Source organism: Pogoniulus pusillus, chromosome 17 (assembly GCF_015220805.1).
Source record: "Pogoniulus pusillus isolate bPogPus1 chromosome 17, bPogPus1.pri, whole genome shotgun sequence".
NCBI classification, from domain to species: Eukaryota; Metazoa; Chordata; class Aves; order Piciformes; family Lybiidae; genus Pogoniulus; species Pogoniulus pusillus.
In genome coordinates this window covers 24,240,741-24,250,579 of record NC_087280.1, presented here as the reverse complement: position 1 = coordinate 24,250,579, position 9,839 = coordinate 24,240,741, and the positions used below count along the sequence as shown (strand labels likewise).

The window sequence follows — 9,839 nt, the reverse complement described above, 5'->3', positions numbered from 1 at the left end:
TTGATGCACCCCAACCCACGGAGCATCACTTGGTGCTGCTGTTGTCTGGCAGTGCTTGCTTCTCACCTGGCTGTACTGCAGCTGCAGCTTTACATTGTGATGGCCTGAAGAGTGGAGGGGTAGAGTGGAGCATGCAAATTCAAGCAGCTCCACACAGCTCCCCAGGGTCATCACAACACCTTCTCTAAAGCCTTCCTGACAAGGGACAGAGAAATCTGGGTTTTATTCACAAAACTACATTGGCAGAGTCTCTAAGCAACCAGGGGAGAGAGCAGTCAACCTTCGCTCACACAAATCTCCATGTCAGGTAATCAGGTAGGGAAAAGCTGAGCAAGCCCACACAGACCTTCCCTCCTCACACCTGCAGGGTCTGCAGGAATGCTCCCACCAGGAGAGAAAAAGCATCACCACGAAGGCACTTTCCCACCATCACCTACAGATGAATCTCTTCTCATGGAGGGCAGCCAGACACTAACCTTAGCACAGCTGCTTGGACTTGCTGTGGAGACATCAGAATCGCTGGGCACTGCTGACACATTTCACTCCACATCCTTTGCCCACCCAGTTGCAAGAGGGGCTCCCCAGGCTGCCAGCGAGGCTGCAGGGCTCCCCAGGCTGCCAGCGAGGCTGCAGGGCTCCCAAACCAACCACAGACTCATTGCAGGGAAATTGCTGAAACATGGAGAGGGGGGAAAAAATAACCTGGAGGAAAAGAATTGGTTTCTGTTTGCATGTAAGAGCCAGCCCCGGGGCAGCTGAGAGCCTGTGTGTGTTTGTTGGCAGAACAAGCCAATGATGTGACTGGGCCACAAGAGAGGCTAATGAGTTCCTGCAATTACTAGAGGAGGTCTGCTCAGGAGAAGCTGGAGATTAGTGTCGTTGCGCAGGCAGCAGGGGGGGATCTGAACCGAGAGGACAAGCCCCTGCATCCCAATTCATGGAAGGTCTAATTCAGGCTGAAACAGGTACAAAGCACTGGAGATGTGTAGTTAATCTCGCAAAAGGAGGTTGAAAAAAGCTCCTTTTTGGCGTGCACGTGCAAGGCCAGGGGATAACTACAGCGCTGGACAGATCGGGGAGATTACTGCCGCCAGACCCTGCCTGCCTGTGCGCTGAGAGCCCTGCCCGGGGCTCAGTCCAGCCCTGCTTTGCCCCGCCCGGGGTAGCCCTGCCCTGCCGCAGCGCTGGCTGAGACCAAAGCAGGGTGGTCACAAGAGGCACCCTGCGCACAGCTCCTGCACAGAGCCGCTGGCCAGGCGCCTGGGCAAGCTTTCCCTTCGGAAAAAGGTGAGTGAGACACCCCCCGTTAAAGGACACCCTGAGGAATGACCCCGTGGCACAGCCAGCAGCAGCCCGCTGCAGCCCTGACGACGCTGCCCCCATCAGCATCACCTTGTCTCCTCCTCGCTGCCCATCTTGCCCACCTGGGGCGGACTGAGCACATCCCAGCAGCGGCACCGCCTGCCCGCAAGCTGCCTGAATAGGGCTGGGATCCTTCCTTGAGCCAAGGACTTGAGCTAACTCTCAGCCATTCCCCCTTTTACCTGACCACCCCACCCAGCAATGTGTGGGTGCCAGAAGCCCCAGCAGCACCTCCCTGGAGGTGCTCAGCACCAGGTTGAATGAGTCCTTGAGCGACCTGTTCTAATGGGAGTTGTCCCTGCCTACGGTAGGGGGTTGGAACTGGCTGAGCTCTGAGCTCCCTTCCAACCCAAACCATTCTATGATCCTAACTCCAGAGCTGTTTGGATTTCTCAGCCTCCTCTCCACTGGCCATTTCCATGAAGCAGCTGCAGGGTTTCCAGGAGGGGCAGTGGGGAATGAGCTTAACATATTGAAAAATTAAAAATTTAGGGGCAGGGTAAAACTAATTGAACTTTGTGCTAAATTACACAACTGCAGGCATGCCACTGCAATTTTATCACTCATACTTAGCCTAATCAAACCCTCAGGCCTTTAATTTATCTCCACTCCAGCACTCTCCTGCATCATGAAAGGGTTTTGCCACGGACCAGAGGTCAGGCTCAGCGCAGAGCAGCCCAAGCTGTAAGTACAGAGGACTGGTTTCAGCAGCTTCCCTGCAGGACTGGCCTCAGGATGCTCTTCTCCAAGGAGAAACCAAGCAGCACAGCACTTGAGGGCTCATTTGCTTTCATGCCCTGTACAGCTGCTCTGCTGCTGGAGAAGTGGGCACAAACCCAAAGCTGGGCCGAGCGAGTCTCAGCCGGGCTGGTCCCCACAGCAGCATCACCAACGCAGCCACACCTCAGGGCTCCTGCAGCTCCTGCTCTTCCACAGCCAGCAGGAGCAGCTTGCCTTTCCCCAACACCCTGCTCCATCCCCTCACTCCTCCCTGGGTGCCACCCACTCCGGTTGCAATGACATCTTGCCTTAGCACCCACATTGCCATCTTGGTTCTCCTCCTTGGCATGCCCCAGGCCCTGGGCTCACAACCCACACACTGTTGCCTGCTCCCTCAGGGCAGCACCACCTCAAAGGAGCTCCTGGCTGTAATTCAGCAGCTCCATCACCTCCACCTGCCCTGAAGTGGTTTGTTGTTTTACAGGGTCCCTGCTTGCTTTTTAAGACGCTCTGAACACAGCACAGCTCAGCTAATCACATCAGACACCCAAGCCAGCAGAAGCTGGGCACCGTGGCACAGGGCAGACAGCAGAAATCAGGGAAGAAATTTCTATCCACAAGTTGCTTCAGCTACCACTATCCTCAGAGACTAAAACCTCACAGGGCCCTGCAGACACAGATGCCTTTGACCTCCCATGCACCAGAGCAGAAGGCAGTGCAGGTAGAGCAGAGGTGAAGCTCCCTGAAAGTGGCTGGAACACAAAGACATCACCACACACAGAATGTCAGGGGCCAGAGGGACCTCAAGGGATGATCTGGCCCAGCCCCCCCTGCCAGAGCAGCATCACCCAAAGCAGATCACACAGGAATGCATCCAGGTGGTTCTTGAGTATATCCAGAGGAGGAGACTCCACAACCCCCCTGGGCAGCTGGTCCCAAGGCTCTTACTGCCCTGGTTAAGTCCAAGTGGTTGTGAACCTCTCCCATTCCCTGGGGCAGCTGCAAGCACAGCATAAATGTGAGTCAAGCTCTGGGATAGGACTAAGAGATCAGTTTCACCTTTTGGTAATCTGCATTCAGAGGACCTTCCACACACCAGAGGAACTACTCTAGCACAGCAAGATATTAAAGCCAGTGTAATTGACATCCTCAGGACTCACTCAGCTTGCTCAGCCCAGCTCCAAATTGCCTGGAAAAGGACAGGGCTGTGTACCGAGCACTTGCCAGCAGCACAGCCGACCCCAGGAGACAGAGCTGCTAGTGCTGGACCTTGCATAACCTGCAAGGCCTGCTGTAGCTCAGTCCCCAGCCCTGTGGGTGTATGTCACAGCTGGTTCACATCTTCTGGACTAGATATGCATTGTAGAGTCCCCTGAGCTCAGCAGAGGATCACAGAATGGGAAGGGACCCCCAAAGGTCATACAGACCAACCCCCTCTGCACTCAGCAGGGACATCCTCCACTAGATCAGGCTGCAGAGTCCTGTCGAGCCTCACTTTGAATACCTCCAAGGATAGGGCCCCAGCCACCTCCCCAGGCAACCTGTTGCGGTGTTCCCCCACCCTCATGGTGCAGAAGCATGCCAGCTCATCAGGCAGCCCACAGCCCTAGAACCTCCTCAGAGCTCTGCTTTGAGTTGATTGCCAAACAGCCACAGAATCAGCCAGGCTGAAAGAGACCTCCAAGCTCAGCCAGCCCAACCTAGCCCCCAGCCCTGCCCAACCAACCAGACCATGGCACTAAGTGCCCCAGCCAGGCTTGGCTGCAACACCTCCAGACACAGCCACTCCACCACCTCCCTGGGCAGCCCATTCCAATGCCAATCACTCTCTCTGACAACAACTTCCTCCTAACATCCAGCCTAGACCTGCCCTGCCACAGCTTCAGGCTGTGTCCCCTTCTGCTGCTGCTTGCCTGGCAGCAGAGCCCAACCCCACCTGGCTACAGTCTCCCTGCAGGCAGCTGCAGGCAGCAATGAGCTCTGCCCTGAGCCTCCTCTGCTGCAGGCTGCACACCCCCAGCTCCCTCAGCCTCTCCTCACAGGGCTGTGCTCCAGGCCCCTCCCCAGCCTTGCTGCCCTTCTCTCAACACCTTCCAGCACCTCAACATCTCTCTTCAATTGAGGAGCCCAGAACTGGACACAGCACTCCAGGTGTGGCCTGAGCAGTGCTGAGCAGAGGGGCAGAAGAACCTCCCTTGTGCTGCTGCCCACACTGCTCCTGAGCCAGCCCAGGATGCCATTGGCTCTGCTGCCCACCTGGGCACACTGCTGCCTTCTCTTCAGCCACTATTCAACCTGGAAGATGTTTGTGTCTCCACCTGCCTGAGAGCTGAGTGAATTTGATTTCACACATTGAGCTGCTCCATGTCTGTTTTTCCAGCAGGATTCACAGGACACTGCTCTTGAAGGAGTCCTGGTCCCTGCCAGTCTCTGACTCCACTCAAATCTCAGGCTCAGCCTGTGCATCCCAGACTGGACAGGGGACCACTGCCATGATGCATTTGAAGCTAGTGTCAGCCATAACTCCAGAGGAAAATGAGCAGTTGACTAAACTGTGGCCAAAGTGACACTTTGCATGGCTTTGAGGAGTTCTTTAATTTCCCTTTCAGATACAGGCTGTGCATTCCTAAGCAGCTCAGGGCCCCACCAGCCTCCTGCCAGACTCAATCACTTTAGCTGGAAGATGAGAAGCTGCAGAAGTTCAAGGTTGCCACAGCAGCAATCAGGCTTTAGGTCTGGAGATGCTGTAGACAAGTAAGGAAAATCTCTCTCAGCCTCAGGACATTTGAGATTCCATTTCATCTGACCAAGCTGACAGTGTGTGATCCACCACAGTGCTCAGGAACATCACAGCAGAGGGAAGGGCACACCAAAGCCCACTGCAGACAGCAGAAGTGAAGGAACCCACCAGGGGCCAAAGCACACTCCAGAGAGATCAGTGCTGCCTTCACTGCAGAGATGTCCTGCAGGTGTCACAGGATGGCAGGGGTTGGAAGGGACCTCTGGAGACTATCCAGCCCAAGCCCTCTGCCAGAGCAGGTCACACAGGAACACATCCAGGTGAGTCCTCAAAGTCTGCAGAGGAGACTCCACAACCTCCCTGAGCAGCCTGCTCCAGGGCTCTGCACCCTCACCATAAAGCAGCACCTCCTCATACTGAGGTGGAACTTCTGCATCCCAGCTTGTGAACATTGCCTCTTGCCCTGTCACAGGATACCCCTGAGGGGAGACTGACACCTTCTCGACACCCATTCTTCAGGCATCTGCTCCTAGGAGGTTTGACCTCTCTCAGGGTGGAAAGGACCAGCAGAGCACCTCCCCTGGACTGAGAAAGTCAACATCATGGCACTGTCCTCTTGCCTCCACAGGGACACCTCAGGCAGCAACCTGCAGAGCTGCAGTAGGTAGGTGCAGATGGGCAGGGACCACCTTCAGAACACAGCAGGCTGCATCATTTTATCCCTGTGCCAGACACCTGGCATTTTACCTCTGGTTTAAATGCCATCAGCTCCTGTTCTGTGGGAATCTCACCCAAGAGCTCTTCCTTAAGCAGGAGCTAAGTACCAGCAGGCTGGGGGAGCTCTCCTTTCCCTGCTATCCCTGTTTCCAGGGGTCCCTTCTCAGGGGCAGGGAACCAGCTCTGCTGAGTGTTAACACCCTAACCCCCCTTCCAAACCAGCTCACTCTGCCTGCTAAGTTTATCCTACATCTCTGCACTTAAAAACCAGCAGCTCCAAAGCACATTTCCCCCCAGCCAATACATCAAGATGTAGCTCAGATTTGGGTTCCCTATTGCAGTTTGACTTGTTCCATTTTTCAGCATTCTATAATCAAACCCCAGGAGGCCTCCTGACTCCCACACATGGCATCTCCTGCTTCCGAGGGGCTGCTGCGCTCCAAACGCAGAGCTAACTGTGTCAGGCTGCGAGCAGGGGGAGAGCATTCAGGGGTACAAAAGGAACAGTTACAACTCGGTGGTTTTAGGGGAGATGTGCGTGTGGTTGCTGGCAGGAGGATGTCACCCTCAGCTTGTCCACTGCTCCTGCATTCCAAAGCACAGAGGGAGCTGTGTCAGGCTGTGAGCAGGACATTCATGGGTACAAAAGGAACAATCAGAACTCAGCAGGTTTTTGGGGGGGTGTTTGCTGGCAGGAGGAGGTCACCCCCAGCTCGTCGTAACCTGGGGCCGCACTGCTGCCTTGTGACTCTGTGCTTTGCAGCGCTGTGCGCCTCCATCCCCCTCTCTCCCCCGAGTGGGGCAGGCTCTCCAGTGGGCTGTCAGCACTCGGTAATTACAGACACAAATGCCAGCGCTGCCGGGCGGCGGAGCGCAGCTCACGCATCAGGACACAGGCTGGTTCCAGCGCGGCGGCGGGGCCGGCGCTGCGCACAGTGCCTCCCTTAAACTCACAGGCATTAATCATTGTTAATAAAACCTGAGTTTTGTCAAGGCAGCAATGAACTTTCCAGAAGATATAGGAGGGAAATGATGTTTCCAGAAGGCACAGCCCCTCCAGGCACTGCCTCAGCCCTGCGGAACGGCTCGGGCACAGAACGGGCGGCTGCGGAACGCGGTTTGTGGAAGCGACCTCCAGGCAGCAGCTCCGTGCCACAGAGTGCCCTGGAAGCTGCAGCTCTTGGCACATGGCAGCTGCTCACCTCAGCACAAGCAGAGCCGCTGCTAGTCACTGGTGCTCACAGAGTCACAGAGCAGTGGAGGCTGCAAGGGACCTGCAGAGAGCATGCACTCCAACCCCTCAGCAAGCTCACCCAGGGTAGCCTGCACAGGAACGCATCCAGGGAGGATTTGGATGTCTTCAGACTCCACCACCCTTCTGGGCAGCCTGCTCCAGGGCTCCATCACCCTCCCTGTAGAGGAGTTTCTCCTCATGCTGAACTGAAACCTTCTATGTTCACATTTGCATCCATTGTTCCTTGGCTTATTGCTGTGCACCTCCAAAAAGATTGCCCCCTCCACTTGCCACCCACCCCTCAGATATTTACAGACATTGCTCAGGTCCCCTCTTAGCCTTCTCTTCTCCAAACTAGGCAGCCCCTCTCAGCCTCTCTTCGTAGGGGAGACGCTCAAGTTCCCCAATCATCCTCATGGCTCTCTGCTGGCTGCGTTAAGTGCAGCCCTGGCGAGCTGGGGACAGGGCCCATGGTAATTGGTTTTACTGTGCTGTCAGGAAGAAGTCTTCCTGCCAGCCCGCTCAATGCCAAGCCAGTTCCTGTTTTCCACACTGTCAGACTCAAATCCTACCAGATTTCAGAGTGCAGAAGCCAGATTATGCCAGCAGCAGTGACAGGTGCACTGCTGGGGATGGCCAGTTGCTCCAAGAGGAAAGGGTAAGCTTCTCCCCCTCTGTCTTTCCACCCGTGGCAGACCCCTTTGCCATCCACTGCTGCATTCATCTCTGTCACACCTGGGAGCTGTGACTCTGCTGACAAGCCTGCAGCATGTATTAAGCAGAAACATGGTTTGGTGAGAAGATTTAGCTTCCTTGTTCGTCTAGAAAAGGAACACCCTGGCAGCACAAGCTGCGATTATCTCCCCTATATATGATACAGAAGAAGTTATTCTGCATGGGGCTCAAACTGCAGCCAGCCTGGAGCAGCCACTTGGCACAATGAGAGACTCCTGGATCAGTCACACCTGTGACCCTTATTTACAGAAGCACCACAAAAGCCATCTGAGCTGGCAGTCATTCCATCTGCAGAGCAAACACAGCTTAAAACGTTCTCTGCTCTGCAGCATTTACACAAGTGTGCAAAACAGGTCTCTGTCCTTCCAGGTCTTCAGCTCCTGCCTGCATTTCTCAGTAGAGAGTCTTAAAAGCACAAAGTATTTGCCAAAACAGAGATGTTGATCTCAGCCTGCCCCTGAGAGTCAAACTCGGAGACCAAGAGCAGCTGAAAGGACTTCTGTTTGCAGCCAGGTGCTGCTCAGCCTCAGCTGCTTGCACACCCAGCAAGTCAAAGGCTGCCTTTTGGATTGACACCATCAAAGCTGATTTACCACCCCAAAGTCAGCCTGCAATTAACACATCGGCTCCCCAGCTGGTGCTGAGCCTTTCCCAGTTCAGGGCAGACAGAAGAGGACAGCAGAAGATTCCCGGAGGCACGGCAGAGCTGCAGCACCTACCCAGGGTCAGACCAGCCCAGAGAACACATCTCTTTCACCCCTCCGCAGCTGCAAACTCAGGGGGAGCTCAGAGGCCGCAGCTGAACGGGCACAGCCGCAGGGGCAGCGCTGCCCTCAGCCCCGTGCCGCTCCCTGCAGTTGCTTGTGCTAAAGCAGACCGAGGAGCTGCTCTGGGCTGCAAACAAGAGCAGCTCTCTGCAAACAGTCTCTTACATTTAGCTTTAGAACATGCAGCAAAACTCTGCTCCAACGAAGCTGGGGGCAGAGAGTGAAGTTGCCTCCTGGCAGTTCCTGCCCACCATGGCACACTCAGCTCCTCCCAGATGTGGAGTTCCTCCACGCTGCCCTTGTCCCTATTAGCATCACACACACTACAAAGCCTGAGGTCCCAAATACCACCACAGTCCTGCCCGAGGGCGGCCCCTGACCAGGCACAGCCTCACCGGAGACACAAAAACAAGGCAGCTGCTCTGAGCTGCCCCAAGGTACCCAGTGGCTTTAGCACACCAAAGCCAGGAGCAACAGCCACTGGACGTTAGGGTTTGCTGTTCTCCACCAGCTTTCCTGATCAGCTGCAACATGCATCCATGCATTCCACAGGAGTCATCTCCCTGCACCCACAGAGAGGTAGAAGTCAGAAGGCAGAGCTTGTTCTGAGTGCAGCAGCCACAGCTCACAGCCTTTCTCCTTCCAGCCCTCTGCCCCAGGCTGAGCACACCAACCAGCTCTGCAGCACAGCCTCCCCTTCCAAGCACAAATGCACAGCACAAACAAGATATACTGTGCCAGGAGATCACATCAGCACCTACCAGAGTCAGCACTGCACTTTGTACCTGGGAAACCTCGTCTGGATGCTTATTACAAACTCAGGTCAACACTTGACTTCCCAAGCACCAAGCAGAGCAGCTCCACTGAGAGAGCTTGCAGTGGCACAGCCTCTGCTCCCCCAGACAGCAGGGAGCTTCCTCACGTTCAGTAAGTTTGCTTTCCCACTCGCCTCGCCCAAGTGCAAGCCCTCTGCTGCTCCTCAGCACCTCACAAAAGACTGAGCCCCCGAGCGGAGCAGCTGCTTAAGCAGAAGCAAAAAGGCAGCGGTCGGCACCTACCAGCAGCTTCCCACGCAGCTCTGCTCCCCACGCAGCTCTGCTCCCCACAGCCATCCTCCTCTGCAGCAGCTCTTCAGCCCGCACACCTCTGACCTCCTCACCCCACTCCACCGAGCCTTTTATAAACTCATGGCCCTTAATGATTTTCAGGTGGTCAGGATTCAATACACCCACACCCCCTCAAAAAAAAACAAGGCCATCTTCTCCAGCTGGCAGCTCTTAGCCCAGCCTGCTGGGCTGCCCAGGGAGCAAAACCTGGCTGCTGTGAGAGACCATTTCTGTTCCCTCGTGGGAGAGAGAGGCCAGCCTAGGGGGAAGGGCTGACAGTGTCCAGATGGAAGTAACTTTGGTGCTTTGGTGTTGTTGGGTTTGTGTTTTGGTTGTTGTTCTGGACAAAGAAACAAGCTTTCCTATATGGTAGGAATAAAAACATCAGGGGCAGACCCAGCAGCAGAGCACAGATCTTCTGCTAACAATCAGCATGGAGTAGAGGTGTCTGTGACTGG

At 55.3% G+C, this 9,839-nt stretch overlaps 1 long non-coding RNA gene across 1 annotated transcript; it reads right to left on the bottom strand.

Annotated features, from left to right (window-relative positions):
• Positions 1–4,658: 4,658 nt before the first annotated feature.
• Positions 4,659–9,364, bottom strand: LOC135182738 (uncharacterized). The gene is made up of 2 exons (XR_010305307.1): positions 9,334–9,364; positions 4,659–4,826 (listed from the first exon to the last, which is right to left on the bottom strand). It is a non-coding gene; the product is annotated as an uncharacterized LOC135182738 (long non-coding RNA).
• Between the last annotated feature and the right edge of the window lie 475 nt (positions 9,365–9,839).